Below are 22,196 nucleotides of genomic sequence, written 5' to 3' on the forward strand. Positions count from 1 at the left end.
AAGCCAAAAACACAGTTTCAATGGGACCGGACAGTGTCCCAGGCTGTGTCTTACACCAGCTCCAAAATGAACTTACCCCTCAGTTTAACACACTGTTCAAACTCAGCCTTTCTACAGGCTACGTACCCACAGAGTGGCACACAGCAACAGTTATCCCACTCCACAAAGGTGGAGCCACAACAGACCCTGGGAACTATTGCCCTATAAGCCTGACTAGCCTGGTCTGCAAGGCTATCGAGCGCATCATCATGGAACTCATTAACAGAGACATTGGGAACCTCCAAACATTGGACCCTTACCATGCCTCCTAAACCTGGTGGACTTCTTTGAGACAGTTACCAAGGCTTTAAATGAGGGAAAGGAGGTCCACACAGCTTACCTAGACCTTGCAAAGGCTTTTGACACCAGTCCCCATTCTGGTATTATAGACAAGCTCCCCAGCCTGAACATAAACCCCTACATCATGAGATGGGTTGCCAATTGGCTCACGGATAGAACCCACACGGTGAGAGTTGCAGGTTCTAGGTCCAACTCAAAACCGGTTACAAGTGGCGTCCCCCAGGGCTAAGTCCTGGGTCCCCTCCTGTTTGGTATATACTTCTCAGAGGTATAGGCAAGCACAGGAGGACTATGGCTGACCAAGTTTACAGATGACTGCAGACTGGGGGCCATAATTGACTCTCCAGCTGATACAGACATCCTCTAGAAGGGTCTCACTGAGATGGATACCTGGTGTCAAAATCATAGCCTCAAGCTAAATGCCAAAAAAACAAAGCACCCGCAAACTGCCATGTAGGTGATAGTCCCCTAAATACAGAATAAGAGATCTGGAGACCCAAGTAGATAGTAATCTCTCCTTTGATAATCATATTGCCAAGGTGGTTAGAAAATCCTTCCATGTGGCCCACCTAATCAAAAAAGGGTTCGCATCTAGAACAAAAGAGGTCATTTTTCCCCTCTACTCATTACTCATTAGACCCATCATAGAGTACAGTTATTTGGGATGTACCTTACAAGACACCTGGAGCAGCTCGAACGGCCACAGAAGTACCTCAGCAAGAGGATTACTGGCCTCAAACAGATGCCCTATGCAGTCCAACTGAAGAAATTCCAGCTGTACTTGGTTGCATACCGCTTACTCAGAGATGATCTCTGCCTGACATACAAGACCATGTCCATCCCAGAATTGATGGACGTGCTACACCTAAAAAAAAAAAAACAAATCCCCAAGAGCCACATGCTCTAGGGATCTAAACCTCACCACAATGATAAATATGACATGCTAGAGGGATAGATTCCTGTCCCAGAGACTCCCCATGCTTTGGAACAGGATTCCAATCTACATTAAGCAGAGCCCCTCACTAACACTCTTCAAGAAAAACCTTGACAAATGGATGGGAAACAGAAAATTTACCCCGACAATCACTGCAGTGGCACTACTGGACAGAGGCACAGGAAACTAATAGCTCTGCTGGAGAGAGGCACAGGGAACTAATCTAAGGGGGTGGCGAAAGCTAACACATTCTGGCTAGGCTTATAGATGCCCTTGGGCAGATAGCCTAGTACTTACCTATAAACCTATGAACCAATAATTATATAAATTGATAAAGTCCTGCCTTCTCTTAAACCTCTCGCCTCCTTCATAACAGTATTCTTTTTGTAATGTTCCTACAATTTAATGTTTTCTGTGTCATTTGTTCCTACCCTTTTCTAAAGATTCCACTTCCAGATCTTTTGTCTCAATTACAATAGTCAATACTTTTAATACAGTTGGTTTAGACTTCAATTTCCATTTTGTAGTAATTCCTTTTTTGACAGCCACCAGAATTAAACTTAGCTAGGCCTTACTCTATCTAGGCAATTCAGATCTTGAAAAGAAAATCCGTAGTTACACCCATTTCTCACCCAATATTTCTGACAGAGTATTCTGTATGGAATTTTTAGTCTGCCAACTCATTACACTAGCAAAACATATGGTCCCAGTAACTTCTTTCTTCTCCATCACACCTGCAATATTTGCCATCAACCTGAGGAAAACTTTGTCAGAGTCTGAATGGGGTATAAAAATGCCTTTGCAAGCACTTTCAACCAAAAATCTGAAATCTCCTAGACTTTGTTGCATATTTGAGAGCCTTACATATGTCGTCCCATTGTTTGGTTGTGAATTGCTTATTCAGTCTCTCTTCCCAATCTTTTCTAACCTTCTCTTATTGATTTCTGTGGTTATTGTGAAATATTTCATATGCCTGCTAACTATCTCTTTTTCTACCAGCAGTTTCTGTTCTAAAGTCAACTTTAAACTCTTCCAGAGTAGATCTTTCACTTAGGATTCCCCACCCCTTTCTCTTTACCTATACTCTGATATCAGTCTCCGAAAGCGAAAGCAGCATCTAGCCTGCAGTCCAAGCATCTTGGCATCTTCACATTGTATTACCTTTATTACCTTACTCACTCTAGTTATTTGCTCCCAATACCTTGGTTAATTTGCCATTATTCCAGTAAATTCCAGTCCCATATTTTTGTTCTTTGTATCCTTAATTGCAGTCTTCCCTATCAGCAAAATCTTCTTTCTCCATTCCCATGTTGGCTTAGTTCTTAGAAGACTTTGTGTTACTTTATGAATATAATATTCTGTCTGCCTGTTATTATTCTTTCAGGATCTGCATCCAAATTCCCACTCTCTCCTTATTTCTTGAAGTTCTCCCATTTTCATCACCATCCCTTTCCATTTTAAATTATAGTTTTCTGCCTGTGTTATGTATATGAGCCTTAAATGTGTAGCTCTGAATTATTTCTTCAAATCAGATAATCCTAAACCAGCTTGTTCTATTAAAACGTCAACTTCTCCCACTTGACCAGTTCCCCCCCTGTTAAATCCTTCAACTTTTTATTACTATCCACAACTTCCCCTCTGATATATGGAGATTGTGTTATGATGTAATTATTGTCCTTGGTTTTGTTGTTGCAGTTTTGGCTTTTCAGGACTAATATGTATTTGGGTTAATCAAGCTAGGATTACCATTCATGTGAAACAAACATACATTAATGTAACCACTATTTTTTGTGTCCTAGCAGTATCAAATCAGATACTGTGGGTAGATAGTGGGTAAGGGTGATGTCTGAGGATGAAATGACTGAGCCTGCTATTTGGGTTAAGCATGTTGGAATACAGGCTAAGACTGCTGTTTCTGTGAAGTAAACTATATTAATGGAACCATTATTTTTAGCAGGAGTTATGTGGAAGTAACTGAGCATTGTCACAGTAGTGAAGTAACTAATGTTGCCATGTCACATTGCTTGATTCACAGAGTTTTTGTCTGTGACTCCTTCTGTGCAGTCTACATGTCCTTCCTGTCATTGTATGGGTTGTACTAAGGTGCTCTGGTTTCTACCAGCTCCCTGTTGGTGTTTCTCCAATTTACTTATACATAAGCATGTGGTGTGACTAACTCATTTTGTGTGTGTGTGTGTGTGCGTGTGTGTGTGTGTGTGTGTGTGTGTGTGTGTGTGTGTGTGTGTGTGTGTGTGTGTGTGTGTGTGTGTGTGTGTGTGTGTGTGTGTGTGTTTTGTGGGCACACACACAACTCTTCTGCATAACAGTACAAATTAATTAACAGTAATTATCTTTCGGGATGGTATATTGGTACAATGGTTAATGTTGCCACCTCACAGCAAGAGGTTCTCTGGTTTGGTTCTCGCCTGGGATGTCTTCTGTATAGAGTCTGCATGTCCTCACTGTCCTTTTGTGGATGTTCTATGGATGCTCTGCTTTCTACAACACTTCAAAAACATGCAATAACATGGATTTCGGACAATAAATTGCTCATAGATAGGAGTATATGGATGTGTAATATGAAAGAAAGACCTGGCGACATTCTTATGTTTCCCTCTTTGTCTTGTAAACTCTGCAAGTAGAGGTGGTTGTCCATAGGGTCACTCCAGGAGTCAGATTGGACTCGTAAGATAGTGAGCGAGTGAGTTATCCTTCAAAAATAAAACAAGTGTACATCACAGAGCATTTAGACTCTGAGTTTCTTGGGGCTTGGCAACACCTACACCCCCAGATGTATATGTGGATTTTGTCACAAACATAGAAGGGGGGACTCAACCTGTTCACTAGGTCTCAGTCAAAAACTAGCCATGCCCAGGTTTGTACTCAAAAGGGTGTGTTAAATGTTATGTGGGGGCTGGAGACAGTATGGCCATTTTTCTCCATAATTTTTCTCACTGTCAGAACTCAGTGGCTTGCACAGAAAGTTACTGTAGCTTATCTAGAGGTAGTGTACCATGTAGGAGAAGTATACAGATGGGGATCATTTGGTGGTAGGGGATAGTAGGCATGCTGTTTATATGAATAACAGCAACAGTGTAAAATGAGTGTAGCCACTTGTTCTTTCACTTTCTTCTTGATCTAACACCATCGTTGAAGGTGACTGTTTTGGGGAGGTTAGGAAGGCAAACACTATTTCTAGATATGACTTGTGTATCAAACATTTATCATTTTACTTTATTGGGAAATATAATTTTAACCTTAAGCATTCTACACAACTTATTTCTTTCCTTAGTCAAGATTTTTATTCAGGCCTTCAGTGGATCAAAAGATTAAAAAAAAATCCCTAAAATGCACTTTAGAGAATCTAGAACCCCATAGCTTCTGGGGCCCTACCAGCTACCCAGACCGCTGTCTTAATCCATTTATTTCTGTGAAGTATTGGCCAGTTAGTGTGCTAAAAGAACAGAAGAAAAAGCTGAAGACTAAGACAAGATATGGAAATATAGGATGATGTCATCCAGATCGTGTGGGCAGAATGGGAGGGGTTAGGGGGTAAGCAAAATAAGAAATTATAATTGTCTAAAGTGATTACCTAGTTAAAAATTCTGCTTATGCCTTTAATCTTTTTCTTCTTTTAGTTTTTCCAATTAGGGGTTGCCGCAGTGACATAACAGTCTGCAGAACGATCGGCAGTGGAGTTTTAAGGTGTTGAGTTGTCAGCCTAGCACCCAACCTTCCACAGAAGGCACACACACACACACACACACACACACACACACACACACACACACACACACGCACACACACACACACACACACACACACACACACACACACACACACACACACACACACACACACACCTAGGGCCAATTTAGAGTGTCCAATCAACCTGCAGTATGTGTTTGGGAGAAATATGTAGCACCTGGATGAAACCCACATGACCACAGGGAGACATGCCGACTCTGCACAGAAGGCACCCCAGCCAAGAACTGAACTAGAGGTCTTCTTGCTGTGAAGTGGCAACACTAACTGCTGCACCACTGTGGCTGCCTTTAAGCTATATATGAACTGTATTTGCTTTCTTCAATTCAGTGCTCATAGATTCATATGTTGTTGTATCTTTCGGCTTTTCCCGGTTAGGGGTCGCCACAGTGGAACTCCGGTCCGCTAATGATCGGCAGCAGATTTTTACGTACCGAATTGCCAGCTGTGACGCACAACCTTCAACGAAGGTACGCCCATTCATGCATGTCTCCATACAGATGACGCTTTAGCTGAGAATCGAACAGGACAACGTCTTACTGTGAGGTGACGCTACCGCAGCACCACCACCGCAGTACTCATAGATGCATATGTATATTTCTAAATATACAGAACATGAAAAGAAAATGAGGGATGAGTGTACCAAGATGTGAGACTGTCTAGTACTGGATAACTGCTGACATCTGTTTTTAGACAGAGGTAGCTCCCTGATCTACAGCTGTTCTGGATCCGTCACTGAGTTCTTTTAGTTGCAGCTTAAATAAATGAATATAATATATAGCCCTGATTGGTGCAGGGATCACATTCATAGGTATATACTAGGCTAATGAATATCAGGGCCTATCCATGCAACACAACCCAATTCTGTCCCTGCGTATAATAGGCATGCATTAGGAAGGGATATGTTAGAAAGTTTCTAGAAGTTGTGTGTATGTGTGTGTGTGGGGGGGTGTATGCTAGTTTGGGCATAGTTACTGTCTGCCTCTATCACACACATGTGGGCTAGAACTAGGGTGAATTTCCGATTTCCAAGCCATTGGTCAAAGTTATGCTTAAATAAGGTTAGGGGTAGATTCTACTTGACAGGGTTTGGGAGCCTGTTTCAGAGCATTGGGGTTCTATGAGACACATATCTGTCATGCCAATATGTGTTATTCATGTCACAAGCAAAATTTAAATCCTTGGATATTGTGGCTCTAATGCAGTTCATTTTGCAGATGCCTGTCTAAGCTCAATATGAGGATGCCTTGCTTGACAGGCATAGGTAATCTCTCAGTATCCTGTAGGAGACAGAGTATAGAGAGAGTACTTTAAGGTGGCCCATATGGAACAACAACCATCAAAAAGATTTCAGAGAATTCCAACAGTAACCAAAATGGAATACCATGATCACTCTGAAATCTTTCTGATGGTTGTTTTTTTATTAATTAATCAAGCAATCAATGAACATCATGTGACTAAGTTGGCTTGTATTTAAATGCATTATTTTTTCTGATTGTGTGAAGTCTGAAGTACTGACATTGCTCTGTATGAAAGTGCTCACTTTATTAAAGGTATTAAAGTTTCTCGGGAGTTTTTAGTGTACCGCTGAGTACTGTTTCCTTTTTTGTTTTTACTTAGCAGTTTGTGTTTCTTCATTTTATTGGACTTGTTTTCAACTGCTGCATATGTTAGGTCAGAAATATGCCAAAGGGGGGAGTATACTCAATGATGGAACTGATAAGGGCCAAATAAACTGGCTCTGTGACTTCCTTGGACCTAGATGCCATGCCACTGCTTAGAGGTTGGGTGACATAGAATGATTTGCTTACTACTTTGGCCACGTGTTGGTCAAAGGCCAGATTACTGTCTACATACGTTTGGAGATCCTTGACTACTGAGTCAACACTTAGGGGTGTCTTATCGATGTATTAATTAGCCTGATTTATCAGTTTTCCCAAAAGGCACTATAATGCTTTACTGGCATTGAGTTTTACTCCATGACTTTGGCACCACTCATTTGCCTGTGTTAGACCCTCAATTAAGATGTTTGGTCATGGGGAATCTATGATAGCTCACAGTTTGCAGTCATCTGTAAACTTGGTCAGGCAAAGGACCTTGACATTAGCCTTTACCTTAAAGAAAAGTAAATGCCAAACAGGAGCAGTCATAGCATGAAGCTCTGAGATACCCCACTGTTGACTGGTCTCTTTTTTGTGGATGTGGTCTCACCAATCCTGATTTTCTGGGTCCTGTCTGTGAGCCAGCTGGCAATCCAGCAAGTTATGTGAAGGTTTATATTCTGTTTGATGAGTTTATCAACTACCCAAGTGAGGTATTGTATCGAAAACTTTAGCCAGGTCCAGATGCACCGGATGCACCATTTCCCTCATCCATTGCCTTGGTGACCTTCTCAAAGAACTCCAACAGGTTTAGCAGGCATGACCGTCCCCTTAACAAAGCCAGAATGAGTTGAGAACAGTATCTGAAGGCTGCCTATGTCTTTACTGAACATTTTCATGACAATTCATTCTATTTAATTGCATATTAAACTGAAGAAATTAATGGATCTGCAGCTTCCGGGGCCAGGTGATGATCCACCCTTGTGAAGTAGGATAACTGTTGCAGTCCTCCATTTTCATGTTACAAAGCCTGTTTTGAAGCTATAGTAGAAAAGTGATTCAATTGGTCCTGGTAGCCATATTTCAAACTATTTAGGAGGCATCCTAAGGTATTGCTGAGGCCCATTAAGGCTATAATTTTAGCCTTAGTGAGAGTCACCAGTACTTTCTCCCTGATAATAGTTGGGGTATTTCATGGGATGAGGCAGAAGGGAGTGGGGTTGAAGTCTGACCTGTATTTGTCAGCCAGAAAATTCACTATGTTGCTCTGTTCAGTGAAGGTTGCTCCACTGACCACCAGTTTAGCTCAGTGCTGTCTGATGGTCTTGAGGTTTCAGGCATAGCTGTAGAAGACCATTTGGTTGTCTTTAGCCTGTGAGACTATTTTCACCTTGTAATTGGCCTTGTTGGATTTAACTAGTCCTCTTGGTTTCCTGTTTAGTTTAATTAGTGAGCTTCTACCATAATGGGAGTTGCACCTTTTTGGTTTTAGCTATGACTTTCTTCTTTTTGTTATATAACCTGTCACAGTTAAGATTCCACCAGTGTGGTTTGTTTTCAGAGTTGGTTTTGGGGTTATTTCTAGCAGGTACAGCAGCCTCTAAACAGCCATTTGCATGGATGTCCAGGGTCTCTGGAACCAATTCTGCATAGGTTGCTGCAAACTCAGGGAAGGGAAGTACACTGAATTTTGACAAATTATCGCTTAATAGGAAGCAGTTTGCTTTGGAATAGTTTCTGTTACAATGTTTGCAGGGGTTACCGAGTTCTGGCCTGACCTTACAGCAGCACTCCTCCATATTAGTGAGTACCAGGACCAGTATGTTTGTATCTCAGATTGGTCTTGGCACTCTCTGCTCAAGGGTATTTGTCTTAATAACATCCAGGAATAATTGTGCTTGCGAGTTTGAGACAGTGTATGTTTCCCAGTCTATAGAAGGGTACTTAAAGTCGTCCAGAAATAGGGCATTTGATTTAATAGTTAGTGTCTCCAGTAGGTTGTTGTATCAGCTATTGGATTCTAGGGATATACAGTGTGAACTGTAGCTTGCTAGATGTGATATAGGACTATGCTGATTTGCACATGGATAAATTCCAAGGTATTATCTTAGTTAATCAAACTTGAGTTACATTTGTTGCTAATGAAGATTGCAACTCCTCCACCATTTGTCACTGTCTGTGTAGCAGATGGTTTAAATGTGTGGAAAGTGCTGAAGCCTTGCACTGCCAGAGTATGTTCTGCATATGTAAGCCATGTCTCAGCAATGGCATATATATCTATATTCTCTAGAGTGAGGTGAGCATTTAGAGTGTATAATTTCTTGTTTAAGCTCCTAGTATTAAGCAATAATACCTTTAAGGTTCATAGAGTTTTGTTTGCTATGTTGGCATGTTTGTCAACTTGGCATTGCTAAAAAGGCTCTGTCAGGGGTGGATAATATTTTAGCCAATAATCGGAAGCCTAGGGGTGCCATGTGCAGACCATCCATTTCAAACTAATGTGGTTTGCTACACATGTCCTCCCATGCTGACAAACATTGAATCCTCCTCACAAGACACCAGAAAGTAAGCCAATTACTGAAGTCAATTATATTTTATTTGTACTGTGGTATCATACTTGGTGAAGTTAAAATGGTGCTCAATGCAAGCCATATACCTGCCTGAGATAAATATTTTGAGAGAGAGATCAATAATATTGATTTCATAAAGTCCGGGGAAGTATGTTTCTGGTCATTAATGCCCACATGGACTATGATAGTATCATACTCTTACCTGTGGCGTAGTAACTTGAGTACATGTGCAACTCTGCAGATCCTGGCTCCAAATAATTAACTAACCTTTATATTCTCCTTGTTCACTCTGATGAGTGGGGAGTCTGTGTGCTGTACAAGAGTCCTGGGAAAGGTGCTTGTTCACTTGGATGAGTGGGGAGTCTGTGTGTTGTACAAGAGTCCTGGGAAAGGTGCTTGTTCACTCGGATGAGTGGGGAGTCTGTGTGCTGTACAAGAGTCCTGGGAAAGGTGCTTGTTCCCTTGGATGAGTAGGGAGTCTGTGTGTTGTACAAGAGTCCTGGGAAAGTGCTTGTTCACTCGGATGAGTGGGGAGTCTGTGTGTTGTACAAGAGTCCTGGGAAAGGTGTTTGCTTGGCTTACAGGCTTTACTCTTGGGGTATCCACTAGGTGTAGGTGTACATGTGGTGCTTGGTGATGATTCTGGTAAGTGCTTTAGATATTTCTGGGGATAGGTGTTCCTGTTTATAGGCTTTGCAGCTGTTTGTGATTTGGGAAGATTGACTTTTAGTACCTCAGCATAAGTTGGTCTGTGTGATGGAAAATATGTCTAGTGGATGCAGTGTGTGTTCTTGGCAATCTTGTTAGTCTGCAAGATTTTTACCTCCAGTGAAATTTTGTATGTGCATTTCTCGCTTACTGAGGTGGTTTTTCACAATGCCCATATCTAATAAGCTGGCTACGGTGACATTTGTAAACTGCATATCCATGTCATCAGGACCTGTATTTGTATGGGGTACTGTGGGTTATATTCCATACTTGACTGCAGTTTTCATAAGGCTTATAGATGGTAAGCAGATTTTTTTAGATGATTGAAGATGACGAGTTTGGAGGTAGTGGTGGAGAAAAGTACTTATAGCTGGGCAGGAAGTGAGATTAAATATAAGTTTGTATATTAAGAGAAGTTGGGTATGATTTAGTTGGTAAGATAATTCTAGTCAGATTGGAGTTTTTTTTTTTTTTTTTTTAGTGCAGACCAGTGATGTGTTATGTGACTACCATGAGTTGTAAATCTTGCTACCTTTTTGTAATACTGTTCTAGTTTAGATTTTAGGGTGGCCTAGAGGTTAGTCAAGACAGGAGAACAATATAATACAATAGGGAGTATGTAGGTAGTGGTAAGAGTGACTCTGGTGGATGCAGTAAGGAATTTTATTGGCTTGACGTAACATTTTCTTGCAAGTTTTTTTTTTGTTGTTGCTCTGTATGTGGAGGCCATATTTGAGGTTGCCATGTATTGTAACTCCCAGAAGTTCATAGGTTCATAGGTTCATACTAGACTATCTGCCCTAGGGCATTTATAAGCCTAGCCAGAATGTGTTTGGCTTTCGCCACCCATTTTAAATTTATTTTGCTATGCCCTTTTTCGATTTTAGTATACTGTGCCTCTGTCTAACAGTGACACAGAAGTGATACCCGGGGTAAACCTACGATCTCCCATCCACTCATCAAGATTCCTCTTGAAGAGAGTCAATATGGGACTCTGCCTAACCTGGACTGGGATTTTATTCCAGAGTGAAGGGAGCCTCTGGGTTATGGATCTGTCCCTCCAGCATGTCCTATTTATTTCAGTGCTGAGGTTCAAGTCTCTCAAGCGTGTAGCTCGATGGGATTTGGATTTTCTGAGGTGCAGCATGTCCATTAATTCCGGGTTGGACATGGCTTTATACATCAGGCACAGATCACCTCTGAACAGGCGGTATGCCACTGAGTAGAGCTGGAGTTTCTTTAACCGGGCAGCATATGGCATCTGTTTGAGCCCTTTGATCCTCTTGGTGAGGTACTTTTGGGGTCTTTCCAGTAGCTGCAGGTGTCTGGTAAGGTACATCCCAAAAGGGGCATTGTACTCAATTATGGGCCTGATGAGGGATGAGTAAAGAGGCACGATGACCTCTCCTGATCTAGATGTGAATCCCTTCATGATTAGGTGGGCTATATAAAATGTTTTTCTAACCACTTTGGCCACGTGGTTGTCAAATGAGAGATTGCTATCAACTTAGGTTGCCAGGTCCCTAATTACTTCTTCTGTACTTAATGGATTACCACCTATGTGGTAATTTGTGGGCACTTTGTTTTTGCCAAAGGGGATGACTATACACTTTTTGGCATTTAGCTTGAGGCCATGGCTCTGGCACCAGTTGTCTGTTTCTATAAGGCCCTTTTGGAGTTTGCTTGTGTCGGCTGTAGAGTCGATTATGGCACCCAGTTTGCAGTCATCTGCGAACTTGGTCAGCCACAGTCCTTCTGTGTTGGCCTGTACCTCCAAGAAATATATACCGAACAAGAGAGGTCCCAGGACTGAGCCTTGTGGGATACCACTTGTAACTGGTTTGGAGTCTGACATGGCTCCAGCAATTCTAACCATGTGGGTTCTGTCCTTGAGCCAGTTTGCAATCCATCTAGTGACATAGGGGTTTATATTTAAGCTGGTGAGCTTCTCTATAATGCCCGAGTGGGGTATTGTATCGAAGGCTTTTGCGAGGTCTAGGTAGGCTGTGTGGACCACCTTCCCCTCATCAATCACCTTGGTGACTGTTTCAAAGAAATTAACCAGGTTTAAGAGGCAGGATCTGCCCTTAACAAAGCCGAACTGGGTAGGATCCAGTGTCTGTAGGTCCCCAATATCTTTATTTATGAGGTCCATGATGATCCTTTCCATAGCTTTGCAGACCAAGCTTGTCAGGCTTATGGGGCGATAGTTTCCAGGATCCGTTGTGGCACCACCTCTATGGAGAGGGACCACTGTTGCTGTACGCCACTCTTTGGGCACATATCCTGTAGTAAGGCTGAGATTGAACAGTAGTTTTATGTTTGGGTTTAGCTCTTCTTGGAGGTCATGTAGGACGCAGCCCGGGACACTGTCTGTTCCCATTGATGCTGTATTTTTTGCTTTGGAGAGGGCGGCTCTTACCTGAGCATCTGAGATGTCAGTGGGGCAGCACTCTGCTGGGATAGATATTTGCCCTTTGGTGGGAGGGGAGAAGTTTGCGCTGAACCTGCCAGCTAGGATGTTGGCAATGTCTGTGGGTTCAGTGTATTTTTTGTCATTTTGGACTAATTCTGAGCATATCTGGGAATTACCACCCAGGTTCCTAACATAAGTAAAGAAAGCCTTGTGATTATCCTTAGTGTCCTGTGCAATTTTACTCTCTAAGCTGGCCTTAGACAATTTTATGAGTGCCCGTAGTTTTTTGCTAATACTGATCAGTGATGCCTTCCCTTTTTGAGATTTTGCTCTACCATTTAGTAGCTTCCTCCTTCTATTGTATAGTTTGTTTATGGCTGGGGTCCACCAGACAGGACGTCTGCCTTTCGAGGACTGGGTCTTGGTTTTATTTGGGATCGCATGATCCATGCATTCCTGAAGGTGTTCATAGAATGCGTTTATAAAGGATTCTGCGGTCTGGGCCATATTTTTCACAGGCCTGGGGGCTTTGAAGGATTCCACCTCGGTTTTGAGGAGTGTGAAATTTGCTTTAGAGAAGTTTTTCACTGTGGTTTTCTGGGCAGGGGGTGGGGACGGGATGTGAATATCCAGTGAAATTAGTTTACGGTCTGATCTTACCAGTGAGGGATACACTTCTGGTCTGGAGCATAGAGTCCCCATGTTGGTGATGATCAGGTCCAGTATGTTTTCCCCTCTTGTGGGAGTGGTAAAAAGTTGTTCCATAGCATTTGAGTTTATAAATTCTAGGAACCTTTGGGCTAGGGTGTTGGAGCTAGAGTAATGCTCCCAGTCTATGTTTGGGTAGTTGAAATCGCCCAATATAATGGTGTTTGGAGAGACCTTCATATTTTCCAGTGTTCTCAGGAAGGCCGAGTGGGGTTCCTGGGTTTGGGAGGGTGGTCTGTAGCAGGCTATAAACTGGAAGGCAGTTTTACCCACTGTTAGTTGCACATAGATAGTCTCTGATGCTTCGTGCTTTGCCACCAACCTGGAGGTGTGGGTATCTTTGATGAATATCGATACTCCCCCTCCTTTTGTGGTTCAGTCCAATTTTTGGGGCCGAAAAGCATGGTATGAGGTATAACCTGGTAGTGCTGGGGTGCTCTCGGGAGCCCTGAACCAGGTTTCTGTTACTGCACAGATATCGATGTTCTCCATGCTAAGGAGAGTTTCGAGTGCGTGCATCTTGAGGTTTAGACTTCTGGCATTGAGTAGCATTACTCTTAGTTTTTTATCCCTTGTGATACCTATAGAGGTGGGTTTGTCTTTTGAGCCTTGCCTAAAAACGGCACTATGGGGGTAGCAAGAGCCTTTGCCAATATCCGAAAGCCCAGGGGTGACAGGTGCAAGCCGTCCCTAGCGAAGCATCGTGGCTTGTCGAGCATATCATCCCAAGCTGACAGGCATTGGATCCCCTTTGAATGACACCAGTACTTAAGCCTATTGTTGAAATTGATCATCTTGTCTTCATATTGTGGCATCATTCTTGGTGAGGGTGTGATGCTACTCAAGGTCAGGGTCATACCGGCCTGGGCTACATGCTCAGAGAGCTCCTTTATGTCTCTTTTCATGTAGTCCAGGGAGGTACGTCTCAGGTCATTCACACCAGCATGGACAATGACTGAGTCATATTTGTACTTGCCTTGGAGTGACTGGAGTGCTTGTGTTATGTGGCGGATCCTAGCGCCCGACAGGCTGCTCACCGTGACCCTCTCCTTGTTCAGCCTGGTGAGCGGGACGTCAGTGTGCCTGACGATAGAGTCACCTATTACAAGTGTATCAGGTGTGTTGTTTAGTCTTAAGGGCTGTGACTGTTCGGCACACTGGCTTTGTGACATATGTATTGCACGTGTTTTGTTTTGGGGTAACGGTTGCTTGGGTGTCTGCTTTGGAGGTCTCTGCTGCTTAGGCAGATCTTTATTTAGAGCCTCCGATTATGTTTTTGTGTGATTATGTGTTTGGTTTGCTGTCGTGGTAGGTCTATGTGAGACTGGAATTGTAGTGAGTGTGGTTTCCTTCTCCTCCTGACTGGTTATGCCAGTACTGAGTTGAGAGAGCTTAGCCTCCAGTTTGGCTATATGGTTGCATCTCTCACATGTGTTGGAATTTGTTGGGAGGAGGAGAGGGTTGTCTGTGTACATGAGGCAGTTGTAACATTGCCTCAAGATTCCCAGATTCACCAGCTGGACTTGAGAGGAGATTGACAACTGACCTTTGGACATGCTAGAATAATATTGGGAATTCCTTAATAATTGAAAACAAGGGCCAGTGGGGAGTGAGGGTGTAGTGCTTTTAATTTTTAGTGCTGACTTATATAATTGCTTTAGTGAGCAAGTGCCAGGTAACTTAAGTGGAATGTGTTACAGGTAACTTAAATGCAAAAACGACAAACAGTAACTTTCTTTCAAGTGAAACAAGGAAATAAGTACAGTAAGCAATGGAGATATCACTAGTGATCCACAGAAGCGCTGAGAAGCCACATATTAGGTGGAATTAGCGTTCCAGGGAAATAACAAGCAAACAAACAACAAGCATATAAACAAAGCTATATTCAGCAGGCCTGTATCTAGTCTATGCTACAGCAAACAAGGTGTACCAATTTCAGTAAGATACAGTTCAAATATTCAGGCACTATAAACCTTTAACCAGAAATTCCCAGCTCAGAAGGGCAGAGTCCAGCCTCTTCTCCCACAAGAGTGCAGACCACGAACCTTCTTAATGTAAAATAACTGGCCTGAAGCCCAAGTGCTTAAACCAGAACTAATACACTTTAAGAATAACAGACACTGGGCTCTCAATCAGCAGTTCCCAACTTAAAAGGATGAAAGCTACCTGTCCTGCCACCACAGTGCATGCCACAAACCTTCCTAATGTAAAACAACTGGTCTGAAGCCCAAGTGCTTAATCCAAAAGACTTAGAATGATAGCTACACTTTAATCAAGTTACTACCAAGCATAATAAATACAATTGAATACTTTAGAGAATGCTTGGATTAGTGCTCAAGTTACACAAACAAAGCTAGATCCAGCAGGCCCGAATCCAGTCTATGCCACAGCAAACAAGGCGCACCAACTTCAGTAAGAAGCAGTTCAGATATGCATGCACTATAAGCCTTTAACCAGAAATTCCCAGCTCAGAAGGGCAGAGCCCAGCCTCTCCTCCCACAAGAGTGCAGACCACGAACCCTCTTAATGTAAAATAACTGGCCTGAAAGCCCAAGTGCTTAAACCAGAATTAATACACTTTTAGAATAACAGACACTGAGCCCTCAATCAGCAGTTCCCAACCTAGAAGGATGTAAGCTACCTGTTCTGCCACTACAGTGCAGACCACAAACCCTCTCAGTGCAAAACAACTGGTCCGAAGCCCAAGTGTTTAAACCAAAAGGCTTAGAATGAGTTACACCAAGCAGTAATAAATACAATTGAGTACTTTTAAGATGATGCAAAAGAAAAATAAAGTAGGTAGAAACACAAGTACAGTAAAAGCAGATGAAATTTTTTTTTTTTTTCTGAACAAGTGCTGAGATCAAAGAAACAGATTTGAGTGCTGAAACTAGAAAACTGCCTAGTTATAAGAAAAAAAAAACTAAGCTAGAAGGCTTCCCTCCAACAAAGAAGGGCTTGGGGGCTCAGAAACCTACAAATAGTCTATACCACTTAACAGGAAAGGCAGGAAACAAGCTTATTATTTTTTTTTTCTGTTTCCCAGATGCTCTCTTTGTACACAGTAGGAGTGCCTGAAATCAGAATATGATCTCACTGCACTCAGTTGAGTGAGCAAATGAGATGGGCCCAGAAGGAGTATCCAAACACAAATTTACAAGAGGGGCGGGCAGTTTCAAGGCCACTAAGATTAACACCAAAACAAAAATATGGAGGGTGGGTGGGACTAACTGAAGAGCAGAGTCAAAACTTCCAGTTCAGTTAATATTCCTGCAACACAGTTAAAATTAATTTAAATACTGTATTTTTTTGAAAAAAAAAGTGCAGATAAATGTACTTAAATTCTCTTATACGTCCAGCTGAATACAGCAAGTTCTTAGCCGGCCAAAGCTGAGGTTTTTAAGCAGAAAATGTTTCACACTGTACCACTTAAATAGGCAAGGACAGGAAATCAAAGAATGTGGCTACCCCCACACATGTAATTACTAGCAAATAACAAAATTCAGCAAACACTGACTAACTTCCAGTTCAGTTAATATTCCTACAACACAGTTAAAATCAATTTAAATACTGTATTTTTTTGAAAAAAAAGTGCAGCTAAAGGTACTTAAATTCTCTTATACGTCCAGTTGAATACAGCAAGTTCTTAGCCGGCCAAAGCTGAGGTTTTTAAGCAGAAAATATTTCACACTGTACCACTTAAATAGGCAAGGACAGGAAATCAAAGAATGTGGCTAACCCCATACCTGTAATTACTAGCAAATAACAAAATTCAGCAAACACTGACTAACTTCCAGTTCAGTTAATATTCCTGCAACACAGTTAAAATCAATTTAAATACTGTATAGTTTTGTATGGCGTACTGCCTCAATTGTCGTATTATTTAAGGATGTGATCTTAAAGTAATTTTTCTTCCTGTTATAAGCGATTTATTGAAAGATAACATGTGTTTGGTTTTCTTAGGATTAAGTAGGAGTTAGTATTTATAAATCCAGTTTTCAATAGAGGTAAAGGCACAGTGTGCAAAGTTTTCTAAATTTTCTAGATTGTTTGAGAGGCAGATGAAGGTGGAATTTTCTGCATACTGTACAAGGGGTGCTTGCTGTATAGAAGAATGAAAATTGTTTGAAAAAATTATTAAATAGAAGAGGACTAATAATAGCGCCTATATTATATTATTGCATGCTTAGAAAAGTGAATGATAAATAATCAACCCCATGTAAGCGAAAGCTTACGTTGAAACCTCAGAACAGCAATTTTTTTCCAAGGGGAAAAAAATCGCTGTTCCGAAATAAAAAAAAAAAAAATACTTTAAAACATTACGTAATGTGAGGGGCTTCACCCCACACCCCCTAAAATGGGGAGCTGTGCCCCCCACATCCCCCTACTTAAATATACCAACTCCAAGATTGCACTACAGTGCCTAAAATGGCAAAGTAATGAAAGCGGCCAAGCAAATTCTTTCCCATGGAAAGAATTCGCTGAAAAGCCACTTCATTATTTTGCCTTTTTCCTCTTGTCAGTTTGATCAAGATGCGTTCGACAACTGCATCTACGATCTGGTATTAGGACCCCTAATAATCCTTGCTGTCCACCTATAATACTTTGTAGATAAGGGAAAATTATAGAATTCCATTTGACTGCCTGGTAGCATTCTGACCAGTGATTAATTATTAAACCACTGCAGAGGAGGTTGTAGGTTGTGACTTTTTGCATATTGAGCTTACATTAATACAATACATTTTAGATAAAATTAAAACAAAAAATTGTAAACACAGAACTCTGTTTCTGAATAAAAGCCTGTAGTATTCATGACTATATTTCTACTCTGCTGTCTTATACAACTCCAACATGACAGAACTTCACTACAGTGGCAGTTTTCAACATGTAACACTTTGTTTTTATATAAACAAGCCAGGATATGAAGATTGCATGATGTTTCTCTGTTTTGCTGCTACAGAAGACTGCTAATAATGAAACTAAGCACCCATTACTTATTAAAATATATATGCAGAAAGTTAGGTGTACATAGAGAAGATATTGATGACAGTTTGTGGTAGGATAGAAGAGACGCTATGAAAGGTAGGTCATATGAATGATGATTACAAAATTATGGGGGAGAGTGGACTAAGTGGATGTTAGGGTAGTTGTGGGAAATATCAGGTAGGAGAGCAGGGAGGGAATGTTTGGGAAGGCAATAATGCTTTTTGGGAACAGAGATATATTCCTTCTGAAAAACTGGAGTTATATCTTAGAGTTGAACTTAAAAAAAAGAAACAAAGAAGAAAAAAAGAGTTGAAGTGGAGGGGATCTGATCAGAGTCAGATCTTGGTCAAATGAGTCCCTAGGCAGTGTAATGGATCGGGGCCTCCTACACATACAGCAGCCCCCCCTTCCCACAGCCATTACAGTGTCCCATCACTTGGCTATTTCTCCCCAGTTACCATAAACACTGCTCAAACCCCTCAGTGTGCATATGATTTTCTTCTTTACTTCTACAGTGATTACAGATATTTGGATTTAATTTAAAATTTAATTTAACACTATTTCAAAATTTATAACACAAACACTGATAGGCATTCCCTAAACAAAATGATACAGTCTTGCAATGAAAACAGAGTTTAGCATTAACAACAAACTTGTCTGCCCTTGAAACTCACAGTCATTGAAATGGCATTGAAACCCACATTCAAAAAAATGCGTATGGTCAATTGTGGATAAAGATTACGTTTGGGCAATTTTCAAACCATAGGCTCCTTGGACACATTTTTAAGACCATGCAATTACTAGGCATCTTACTACCTGTTCTACTAATAACACTGCTTTTGAAGTTTATAGCACAAACAGTGGTGATCTTTTACTAAACAAACAGTTGTGCATTGAAAACAGACTTAGCATGAGCAAAAATAACCATCTTTTCCCATGAAGCTCACAGTTTCTGGAAAATGCACTGAAACTCAGTCCCTTGAAAATGCACCCTGAATTTTCTGGTAGTGGGTGTGCAGGAGTCAGCCTCTTGTCTCCTGTAAGTAACTTGCCATCTCCAACTAGGGCATTTTACACACACACACACACACACACACACACACACACACACACACACACACACACACACACACACACACACACACACACACACACACACACACAGTAAGAGATGCAGTTGTTTGTCTTTACACACTTACTTTAATCCTGAAGTGGCAGTAAGGAATGTTTGCTAACTTTAAATGCCATGCACATGGATGCAGAAAAGCACAAGTAACAATTGGAGGACAGATGCAGACATCAAGAAGCATTTGTCACAATAACAAGAGGTTTGTCCATCAATGCACACACAGAAACAAAGGCCAAAGGGCATTGATTCTCTTAAAGAATAACAAACTCCCTTAAATAAGAATTTTATTTTTTATTTTATTAAAAACTAAATGCAGTGGCAGCGCCCTGCCAGTGGGCCCTAGGTTCTGTTGATGTCGTGATCCAGTGTAATTAGGACATGATTGCCAAGACAATAGTATATGGGAAAGATAGACTCCCTGGATCTGATAAGTCTGAGGTAGACAATAACCTAATGAAGGGTGAAAAGGGCCTGAGCCACCCCTGTAACTTGCCTATGGAATAAAAATTACTCCAGAACTGGCAACAAATAACAATCTAATTGATTCAAAATGTTTTTCATATTCCACAAGCATTGCACAAGCATGTTTATTCCACAAGTTTTGAATCTGAATGGAGTTTATTACCGTTGTTCACTCAATAATGCCTATGTGGTGTGGAATGTCACCCCTCTCGCTGTCTACACGTCTTTGCATTCCAGAGCATTTTCTTTAAAATCAACTTTAAATGCATTAGATAAACAAATGTAAACATTTTGAGAACAATAAAAGTTGTTAAAACTGTGCAAATAGCAATATCATCATGAAGGTGCATTCTTTACAATGATAATAGTCAGTGAGTCTATCCATATCTATCATAGAGTCTTTCCATCAATACTTTAATATATAATGCACATAAACCCATAATTTTAAATGTTGCTAAACTTTCACAAACACATTGTCATATCTTAGAAACTGTACAAGTTTTGTTAATCAGGCATAGGCTTTCATGTGATGGTTAGAAATTTCTGTCTGATTGCATATTTATTGATACATTTACAAAAATATAAAAACATATGCTTAATTATAAAATTAGCAATATAAATAACACTGCATGTCTATCTACACGTGCAACTCGCAGTGCAAATATCAGACAGTTTTTCACCCGTAGCTAAGATGTCACCCGATTCTATACAATAGTCTGCATGTCACTTGTTTTTGAAGTATTACATACCTATGGAAATATTGCTTATTTTCATAATTGCTAACTAACTTGCAATATCTCCAGTATACTGTGATATAAATAGACATTGACAATGAATTGTCTTATCTCCTGCTTTGGGATTTTACACCATACCCATCACTAGAATACACATCTCTCTGTTATGAGAATATTAACATAAATATGAAATTATGAATAATAAGTGGCAAAGAGTACTTAGAGTCTCTTCTTCAGTATATCCTAAATTAGCAATCTTATTTATTTATTTTTTCTTATTAACTCCTTGTCATTCTAATGCTGCCTATTATTAGCTGGTAAATCACTTAGTTAAAGAAGCCAGACAGAAAAAAAAAATGTCTGGATGCCATAAGGAGTTATTGGTGTTAACTTAAATTGTACAAGAAAAATATATATAGACTTTAATGAGTTAAGTGACCAGTGCTTGAGCAGTGTCTGACAAAACCCACTTGATTATGATAAATAATATACAACAATAATGGCTGCAAGTCTCATATACTGGCATATAGCTTAGTGTTGAAATTTAATATGTATGGTAGGGCTGTAACTACCCATTCTGTAAATGTTATTGCCTGACTTGAGAAATACTGCTTCACGGAAGCAAATGAGCTAGTGAAAGTTGTCATTTTACTGGAAGAAATACTTGATCGACTGAGTAACGTCTTCTCTTAATGTTTCATAAATGCTTACAGTAATACCTAAGAGTTGTGTTTTACTACATAGTGTCTGTTTTATAGCAGTGTTTATCTCATCACAGTTAACGGGATACCCGAGGGACTTGGCAGAGATTTAAGACTAAGAAATCTTGACACCTCTTCAAGCAGCCTGTGATTCTGGTAGTATTATCCATGTATAAATTCTTATAAACATTTCTTAAACTGCTGATTGATCTCTGTTGGCTTATAGCGAAGACCAGTTTGAATTCCAGTAGGTCTAATACTTGTATGGGCCCTGTGCTGTTTAGTTCAAGAGGCTTAAATCCTGCATGCTATGGGCCCATGGCCAAAGGCTGGAGTGCTGCCCTGTACAGCCTCATTTCATTTCTGTATCTGACAGTTGCCATCAAGTCTCAGTTTATTTGCTTATATTCTTTGACCATCTCTGCTCATTTAAATTTGCTCCTGCTACAGCCGGAAAGAAACAAGTCCATTTGGGATGCCTGCTGTCTAATATTAGCTTCCAACTTCTGATAAAGTTACACTACAGATATCAATTAACACTCATTAAAATGACTCCCATGACAACATTATCCACATACTGTGTAAAGTTTTCCCTGCTAATGATCCTGGCCAATTATTTTATATAACAAAGTCCATGCCATCTGGGTCTTTCATAATTAAAGGGTCTGTTTTAGTTTGCTTGTGAGTGTCCATCTGGGCACCAAAACATGTAATTTCCAAAAATACACTGCTGTGTTCAGATCATTCACATGAGCTGATTTGGGGAGTTACTATTTTACCAATCACTAGAGATGCAAAAAACAGTAATCTATCCTTCTATGAGACTGCAACAAATCAGAAGAAAAAATAAAACCTGATTCCCTTTCCTTTATAAAGGACATTGGGTTGTAAAGTCTTAAAGTTCTTCCAGCGGTATATTTCCTGCCCCTCCCATGTGTCTCTGACACCATCTTTGAGTTACCTGCTAGATGTTACCCGAGTTCTTTATCTCACATTATTCCTACACCGTAAATGCCATGTTTAGGTTTATTTAACAAAGCTTCTTCTATTAGCTGTTCTTGTTATGATCTTACACTTACTACTATTGTTTTTGCCTTGTTTGTCACGTTAAGCCTCTTGTAGGTGTTGTTTACTACTGGCATT

The sequence above is a fragment of the Protopterus annectens genome, chromosome 14.part0, assembly GCF_019279795.1.
Source record: "Protopterus annectens isolate FY-2018-M chromosome 14.part0, PAN1.0, whole genome shotgun sequence".
Taxonomy (NCBI): Eukaryota; Metazoa; Chordata; order Ceratodontiformes; family Protopteridae; genus Protopterus; species Protopterus annectens.